The sequence below is a fragment of the Cryptomeria japonica genome, chromosome 2 (assembly GCF_030272615.1).
Source record: "Cryptomeria japonica chromosome 2, Sugi_1.0, whole genome shotgun sequence".
Classification (NCBI taxonomy): domain Eukaryota; kingdom Viridiplantae; phylum Streptophyta; class Pinopsida; order Cupressales; family Cupressaceae; genus Cryptomeria; species Cryptomeria japonica.
In genome coordinates, this window is record NC_081406.1 from 200,535,777 (window position 1) to 200,545,611 (window position 9,835).

The 9,835-nt window shown below is 33.2% G+C and overlaps 1 pseudogene; it reads right to left on the reverse strand.

The window, feature by feature from the left end:
- LOC131046314 (protein PHYTOCHROME-DEPENDENT LATE-FLOWERING-like) overlaps positions 1–1,518 on the reverse strand; it is a 41,680-nt pseudogene extending 40,162 nt beyond the window's left edge.
- Positions 1,519–9,835: the final 8,317 nt, after the last annotated feature.

Here is a 9,835-nt window from a genome sequence, read left to right on the forward strand (position 1 = left end):
CTGAATCTTTGTTGAGCTAAAATCCATACCGAAAGTTCCTAAATGTCACATAAAGAAACATAACCATCTCAACAACTTAGAGGCCACTGATGTACTATAAACTAAATCTCCTTCAAGCATGTCATTGGAATTTCAATTATCTTGATTTTGGTAGTAAGAGATTTAATATAATCATGAGCACTTCAACCACTTCAAATCAAGATTAACAACTTCAATCGTTTTCTAAATTTCAATTGTCATCTATTATGGTTCCTCTTTTTTCCTTCTCAAAAATGAACCTTCTAGAAGAACACATTATTTTTCTTATACATGCGCACAATTATTGACTTTCAAGGATAAGATGAACCTCTAAATTGACTTACAAATATATCAGGCATGAGACTTGGAAAAATATAGAACAAAGTAATTAAATTCTAAGAAAATATTCTACCTGCCCTCAATGTCAAAATCTGTTGAAAAAAGTGAGTTAATCGTTGGGGTCCCGTGGAGAGTACATGCAGCAAGTTTATGTGTAGGTCAATAACTACACTTTTATTTTGCAAACACAAGAAATAAATTAACCTATCGGAAGTTGCTGCAAACTCTCAATGCACTGCTAGCTAGGGTTGAAATTATGTTTCCTGCGCAATCACTGTTCTACAAGTTTTATTTTTATTCTTATATTCTATTATTTTCAATTTTGAAATACATCAGGTTGCATGGGACGACATGCAACACTAATGAGGAGTAGACCCATGAGCCCAATTGCCGGACGGACATACCAAGGATTAAACTTTGGTCAAAATACTAGTCCACCATTGCCATCCTGAGAAAATTTACCAACCAAAAACAAATGTCTAATCTCTGTAGCTTAAAAATCAATGCGAAATTGGATCCTAAATAAGACCATGATAAGAGGAGACTCAACTATATACGAAATTCAGAAATCAAATAAACTTTTATAGCAATAACATCAAGAACAAGGAAAATAAAATAAACAAAAAATTTAAACCACTAAATAATCGTAAATTTCATTCACAGCTCAACATATATCTAAGTCTAAAACTACAGAACCAATGCCTTTATTTAGCAAATGAAACAAACACAACAAAAGATCCGGCCGAGTACAGATTCTCGAAAAAACTCACTGAAACCATAGCAAATGACTTACCTCAATATTTTGCACAAAAATGTGTGGTGCTGTTAACCATGCCGATGAGAAAATCAATCCCTCTGCAGCTGATGCTTCAATCTATTAACAATAAACAAATTAGTAGATTTTAAAATATGTGGGTTTTAGAGCTACTAGATTCGTGAGCTCGCAGACAAGATTTTTGCAGCTTACTACGAAAATATTGATTGCGAGTTAAGATTTATTTAAGGGCGTGAGGCGAGCAAAGTGTCAAATCAGTTCAAGTTATTTATTCCGTCTAACAAATTCTGCAGAGTTGCAGTGATCGAAAGAAGAACCAGAAAGAGAAAATTGAGATGGAGGAGTCTTGACGGCTAAATACAATTTCGGGAACGTTGAGTTGCATGAATTTGCTTTTTGGTGGGGGGGCATTTATTTTAATGGTTTTTAACAATTCAAATAGGAATTTTTTTTTAATTCAAATACCTAGGATTTAACAATTTACGTAATTATTATTTTTTTTATTGAGTTTACTAGTAAGGTACTATTAGTCAATTAGATGATTTTTAAGTGCGCTTTTAATTAGCAAAATCTAATTATTAACTTTTCTAAGGGGTTTACTAGTAGGTCACTATTGGTCAACTAGATGATTTTTAAGTGGACTTTTACTTAGCAAAATCTAATGAATAGAATAGGATTGGACCTCTTCCCTTCATCTATAAAGTTTCTCTCTTATTTTATGTTATGTTCGTTCTTCAATATACTATTAATCCAATGAGTGTCAAAGAGGTATGCAATGTCACTTGGCAAATTTTTTCTTCTGTTTTTTTTAAGCATTCATGTAGCACATGAGGTTATTTAGCAGATGATGTTGTATGTGCAGTAAAGACTTCAATGGAGAAGTGATAGCTTCAAATCGACTATGCATCTGCTTACACTAACTTTACATTTTATTTAATATTTTTAATTTGGTCTCCTAAATGCAACATCCTTAGAAAGTACAAAAATAAAGAAAAATTTATTATGTAAAAAAAATTCTCCTTCCTTTCATACATCTTTTTACCTCTCTCTACACCTCTATAATGCCCCTCCTATTCGCACCTTTAAGATGTGTAGATCTTTGCATGTTCGGATAATCTATCCAGGGATGTGTGGGTTGTGATTGTGTGTTGTTTTGGTGTGATCATTATGTGTTCTTCTTTAGTGTGTATTGTGTGCCTTTATGAATCGTGATATGTATGCACATCACCCACATGTTTGAGATGGAGATCCCTTGACATGTCAATCGTTGATGTTATTGCATTGAGATATGTGCACGTGTGTATTATTGTTTATGGTTCCTATTGACATGCGTTTTGACACACTCACCAATAGTCAGGTAGTTTATGTGAACACTCACCACCTCTCCTGAAAAGCAATAAGTTTTGGGAAACTAACTACTCCAAGGTCTCTATAGTCAGGTCTCGACGATGATGGGTAGCTCAATGGTTGATGTGGTTGTACCTATCAAGGGGCCTGTTGGTTGAAACAAATTCCAATAACTTCCAATAATTTAACTTTTTTTTATATTTTATGATTTAGATTCTCTTTCAAAATAAACTGAAAAAGATAGATCAAGGAAACAAGAAAATAACAATGAAACCAATACAATAACAACTTAATGAACTACACAATTAGCACCCTGCAATCCAAAAATCATCAATATCATTCAAACCAGCATTCAATAACGGGCCTCCAATAAACATGCGAAGTCATGCAACCTCATAAATTCATGGAAATAATACCACCACAATATCGTTCTATCACATTAATTCTCATTCACCACTTACGTACGCAATATGATTCATAAAGAAATAAAACATAAGACCAAAATAAGTTGTCGATTTCAAACAATAGACATTACCATATTGCAAAGAACAAATTCATAGCACATATGCATAGATTAGGCAATCTATAAGCTGCTTCTTGTATTAACTCCAAAGAATGTATCACAAAACTACTCAAATTCGTAACAATAATGTAAAATATCTAAGTGGACCTCAAATCAACAATTTGTGGACCCTTCCAATGAATCAAAATTTCTAATTTATAGAGTTTCTTGCCCTACTTTCTAGGAAATAAATATATCTAAATTAAGCACTAAAAAGCAAGGAGTCCCAGTTGACATCCAAGTCTCTCCCTTGAACTCCAGTTAACTATTACAAAACTACGGCTGGGTGAGCATTATGAAAACAGTGTTGTATGAGCTAACACTTCATAATCATGCAAATAATACAAGTCTCTGCCTTGAACTCCAATTAGCTACTACAAAACTACGACTGGGTGAGCATTATGAAAAGAGTGTTGCATGAGCCAACACTTCGTAATCATGCAAAAATGCAAGTCTCTGTCTTGAACTCCAGTTAACTACTACAAAACTACGACTAGGTGAGCATTATGAAAACAGTGTTACATGAGCCAACACTTCGTAATAATGCAAAAATTCAAGTCGCTGCCTGTGAACTCCACATGATTGTTACAAAATTGTGACTGGGTGAGCATTACGAAAATGGTGTTGCATGAACCAACACTTCGTAATCATCCAAAACTTGCTCAATAATCAAGGTACGTGCTGGAGCAGCAGTTGAAGTCCCAGTGTAGTGGTGGTGATGGTAATCCAGCATGCAAAACTAGCATTACAAAATGATGGGAGACACAATCGACATGCAAGTCGCTACCTATGAACTCCACTTAACTGTTACGAAATTGTAACTGGGTGAGCATTACAAAAACGATGTTGCATGAACCAACACTTCGTAATCATGCAAAACTAATGCCCAAAAAGAAAGTGTGACATCCAATATCAGTTGAAGCTATAGTGGTTGTGATGGTGGCACTCCTCCAACATGCATTTTGTTTTTTCTAACTGGATGTTTGTCCTTCATTCCTCTTGTAGTTCTAGTAGTTGTTGATGAAACATTCTATGGAAGTGACTGGTGGGTCAACAATATACTCCATTCTGAATTTAAAAACTCTGAGTACCTCCTCTGTACAATCTAGTCTTCTTTCGAGATGAGGTGCAAGGTTCCATAAGTCTAATTCAACTGTTACGAAACTAGTGCTTACTACCTACTTCCATAACGATGCTCCAGAGGTAGGTATTTCGTAACATGCAAAACAAGATACATAATCAACTTCATCATATTAGCAAAATCATAAGGGACTCTAAAATTTTGAGATTCTGGAGTTTCGAGCTTCTACTTAACTGTTACAAAACTGGCGCTCACTACTCACTTTCATGATAGTGCTCCAGAGGCAAGCATTTCATATTTTCAAGATTTTGGGGTTTTGGGGTTTATTATTGATGATTTCAAGATTTCGGGGTTCTGGGGTCCATTATTGAGGATTTCAGGATTTTGGGGTTTCCGGGTTCTACTTAACTATTATGAAACTAGCGCTCATCGCTCACTTCTGAGATAGTGCTCCAAAGGCAAGCATTTCATAATTTTAGCATTCTGGGGTTCATTTTTTAGGATTTCAGGGATTTGAGAAACAAGGCCAACAACCTACGGATCAATAAAAGTTGATTTTATTGAAAGCATGAAATCTAACTCCAAATCCTAAACTATATGAAAACAGGAAACACGAAGAAAAAAAGAGAAAACAAGGACAAGGAAATGAAAGATCAACCCGAAAAAGGAAGGATGAAATAAACACGAACAAGCAATGACATGACGACAACAACGACCAAGGAGAAGGCACACAACAAAGATGAAGACACACAAGAGATAAGCTCAGAACCTTAGGGACCCAAGTTTCCAAAAACATATAGAAAAACAACCCAGGAGTTCAAGAATCCGAACTTCTGGGGCGAAAACAAAAAGATGAACAAACACTTTGGGACTCCAAGAACCCGAAGCTCCAAAGTGATGCTCTGAAATGACACAAAGAGAACTCAGGAGTTCAAGAACCCGAACTCTGAACAAGAAAACAAAAACACAAACCAGAACTTTGGAAACCCGAACTTCCAGGGCTACACGAACAAACAAATGACACAACAATGAACTCGAGAACCCAGGGACCTAGATTCCCAAACAAAGAAACAAAAACAAGAAAACAACCCACCTCAGGAACTTAGGAAGCCGGGTTTCGAGGTGAACAAAACAAAAGCTAAAAAGCAAAGGAAAAAATAACATAAGAAGATAAAAGAGGGTACCCGTATTTTCATAAAAATAAAAATGATGGGACTAGATATGTAGGGCATAACAGTTCCTTGTGAGGACCCAATGCATTCTCTCTTGATGCTAGTTTATCTAATGTATCTAAGATGGTGTTTACCTGATTTTGTACAATTAAATTTAATCATGTTTGATATGTTGGTTAAATGTGATTGTGGACTTAAAATGCATGTTGAGATGAAATGATAATGTCATGATAGTTTATGATATTTGAGATATTAATATTGATGTTAAAGTTAAAAGATTGTGTTTTAAATCAATTAAATGAAATAAAATGATATATAGGATATTGACCCTCATTTGAGAAATTATATGTGCTTCGACTATTAGATTAACACATTAGTGCCCTTGATGTGTGTTAAGTGGTTGCAAGTATAGGGTATTGACTTTACCTAGCTACATGGGTCTAAACATACTCCAACAGTGGTTATGAGGAGATATCACATTGGCCAATTCCCACTATGCCTTACTCATCATATTTAGCCGAATACGATTTCCTATGTTACTACCAGTGTTATGCACTAGATACCGTGTTTGGTAATGTTTTAGAAACCCTAATCCCCTATGCGATTAACTCATGAGGAGTGTCTAGATGTCTATGTTACTTTGCATTTTTTATTAAATTTAATGTAGAAATGAGTTTTATAGTTTTTTTGGTAATTTATTGTCCAAAAAATCTAATGTGTCTTATTTATATTGGTTTTGAATGTATTGCATATTTGGGGGTTAGATTTGACCATTATAAAATTTAATTTAATTATTTTTATTTCAAAAAGGCAAAAAGCCAATTGGGTTTTATTAGAGAAAAGAATTCATTTTTGACACTTAGTCGTTTGTAGAGTCTTGAGGGCATGAAAACCCTCTTTGAGCTTGATTTCTGGTTTTTTGATTGGGGATTCATTTGTGCATGGATTTGGATCAAATTTGTTGTAATGGGATAGGAATTGGGAGGATTCTTTTCTAGTTGATGGATTTTTTATTTTGTTTTGTGTTTTGGGAACATTTGAAATTTCAATTTTGGAGCAATCTTGAGGTAGGAATCTCATTTCTCCCTCATTTCTCATTCTTTTTTGTTTCTAGTTGCTTTAAAATACATATATATTATTAAAATATGCATTTACTTTCTTTAAACCAATCCATTTGGATGAGTAGATTAATTTTATTTTTTTATCGGTAGGATGAGTAGATTAATTGTCGTGAGCAAATTTTGGCAATTTCCCATTTTACATCATCATTATGCCTAATTATCATTTGAATGGGTAAATTGTTGATTTTATAATAGAATTGGGATGTTGGGCATCTAAGGACCAAAAGGGTATTCTTAGTTTATTTTTATCTTTGAATTTTGAATTATATTGAGTTTTGAAACTATTTTAATGGTAGATCTCACTATTCACTGGTAGTTTTTGACAAAAATAGGAAAGAATGAAAAAGTGGAAGTTTTGTCAAATGTCAATTAATTGTATCGTGGAATAATGAATTTATTATATGAAATTTTGATTTTGATTAATTTAGATCTTGTTTCATGTGGTTATTGCATTTTGTGAAATTATGGCTATTTGATAAAAAGTTGTGAAATTGTAAGAATTGTAATGTTGTTCTAATATGTTTTTTGGTTTTAATTTTGTGTTCATTGGAACATGATGAGCCTAGGATAGGTATTAGATTCAATTATGGGAGTGGTGTCCAATGGTGGCTAAGGCATAAAGGGGCCACCAACATAACCCATTGGAAGGTTATATAATAACTAAAAACTAAGTAAACATAATTAATAATTAACAAAGATAATATATGTCCATCTTATTCCTCGAGTACTTGTAAAGATTAAGGATGACTTAGGAAGACCTGGTAGTTTGTGGGTCATGAAAAAAGACTGAATCTCCTTGTCTATTGGAGAGGACTACTTGGTTCCACATGAGACATAGTTTCAATCTACATGATGACACTCTTGTTCAATTACTCTATAACATCTAGCCTTGTAGTAGAGTAGCACTTCAAAAATGTTCATGCCTTTCCTGTTTGTGTTAGGTTATTGTTGTTAAATGATTTATATGTGTTGTTGGACTCTTATGTTGGCATATCCCTCATGCTTGGATGCACTATACCTTCATTCTTGATGCTATGTATTATGCATGTTTGGATTGAGTATTATATCTTTCCCCACATGTCTTGCATGTGTGAGTGTTTTTGGCCTTTGTGACTATATAAAGTAGAAAAAATGAAGTGGACCCTTTGGTTCCATGTAGGTGGGTTGCATGTATACCATTGTTAGTGTCTAGAGGATAGTAGACTGAGCATTCTTAGTGAGCCCATCTCTCATGGTTTCTTTCACATTTTCCATATAAGACATTGAAATGTATTTGTATATTGAATGGACATTTGAGTCTTCATGTAATGTAATGTAATATAATGTATTCATTGGACCTTGTGTGGAGAGGATATATAATCATAATTAGACTATGTATTTGGTTTGCACAACTCGGTGTTAGAGTTGAACATGATTGTTCATGATTAGTTCAATTGCTTGTGTTGCAAAGTGGATAATATGTATGCAAGAATCTTTTTTTTAGGTTTAAATGAATCTATTGTGTGTTAAGAGACATCTTTAAGAGTGTTGTAGATCCCTCATATTGTCTTCCTATCTTCTAGTGGTGACCTATGTCTTGTTGTGAGAATTTTTGGGGTCTATTGGAGACCTTTTGGAGCATCTTGTAAAGTGTTGTAAACATTAGTAAGTGTCTTTCTCATGTGTAATTATGTAATTTGTCTTAAAGGATGAGTTTAGGATGTTAAGTGAGATCATTTCACATCTCCCCATACTCTCCTTTCATTTATCGGTGGCATATAGTCTCTAGGGGAGTCAATTCCTTTCCTCCCCCCTAAGACTTTGTGGTGTTTTCATGTTCTTAGAACTTCTTGGACACCTATGTCTTAGTTCAACATGTTCCTGGCATCTCATCATGAATTTAAACATGTATATTCACTTTGAAATAGTAACTTGCATTCAATTAAGAACATGAAATAACATAGCAAGAGATAAGGAGTTTAGAGTCTACTCGTAACTGGACTAAATGATTTGTATCTCAAGCCTCAGTGTGTATCTGCAAGAGGAAGAGAATCACTTGAGTGCTTTTCCTCCAACCACAAAATGGTAGTCCCCCACATATTTTCCAATTGGAAGTGACCCTACCCTTCACAAAGTCATAAACAAGGGAATTGATCTTGAGGTTTGCCATATGAGTATGATGTGGTATTCCTACATAGTTCTAGTCAACGATACAACTATAGTCATCCTTTTGACTATGAATGAACAAATGATTAGATTATGCAATTGGACACAATGAATTGACCAGATGCAAGCAAACCTATACATATATGTGTCTACATGTAGCCAATTCATACATATGTATGTATGAATCCAAAGATATATATGTACACACACACACACACAACATGTAGCCAATTCATACATATGTATGGATGAATCCAAAGATACATATGTATGTAGAATTACCTACAATAATCTTTATGTTTAACTGTTAATGTCCATTTGAATTTGTTTCTATAATGTGATTTCACAAAAAAAAATGTATAAATTTTGTCATCAAGAACATCTACTCAAATTTTTGACACCACGAATTACATGTACCTATGGCATCAATATCTGAGTACTTAACCCTACCTGGTATACATTTATACTCACGATGAATGATAAGACCATATCCAAACAATGATGTTAATACACAAAGGTTTGACTAACAACACAATTGCAAGTAATTTTGTACAAATTTATGTTTTTAGAATTTAATAAACTACTCTTTGTTTTATATGACCTATGTATTGATGTTAAAATAATAATACATCTATCATCATAATGAAAAAGACATTATTTGTATTGTTTTAGGAGCATCAACATAATGTATACATAAAAGAATATACCTCAAATTTTATTTATGTTCATGTATATTGAATTCAAGGGCACACATCATATTCTTAAATTAAATTAGTCTTTAGAGGATTACTCATAGTCACATCTAAATAAAAATTGAATTATGTGATTTAAATTAGACTTCATTGGTAAGGTCATTTTATATCTAAATTTCATTCCAATTCAATGACTTGTATTCATACATTAATCTTGAATCTTGAAAGGAATAATTTTAGTTGAATTGGATCTTGCATTATATAATGAAGAGTAAATAGAATAAAAGCTTTAAGTGGAAAATATCCTTTTAATTTAATTTATTCTTTTTATTATACATGGCTCTCAGAAAAAAGGTTGATTTGTCATTAATAATATAAAGATGATATATCGACTAATTTCTTTTAAATTACAGTAAATCTAATTATTCAATTCTTAACACTAACCATAACACAATTTCATTATGATATACAATTAATTTACTATGGTGATTAGCAAGAATGCTATCGATTCTCCCATATAGTATTGGAATTCCATTCCATTATTCAAACTACATAAAATTAAAGGTGGGACTTTATTTTATTT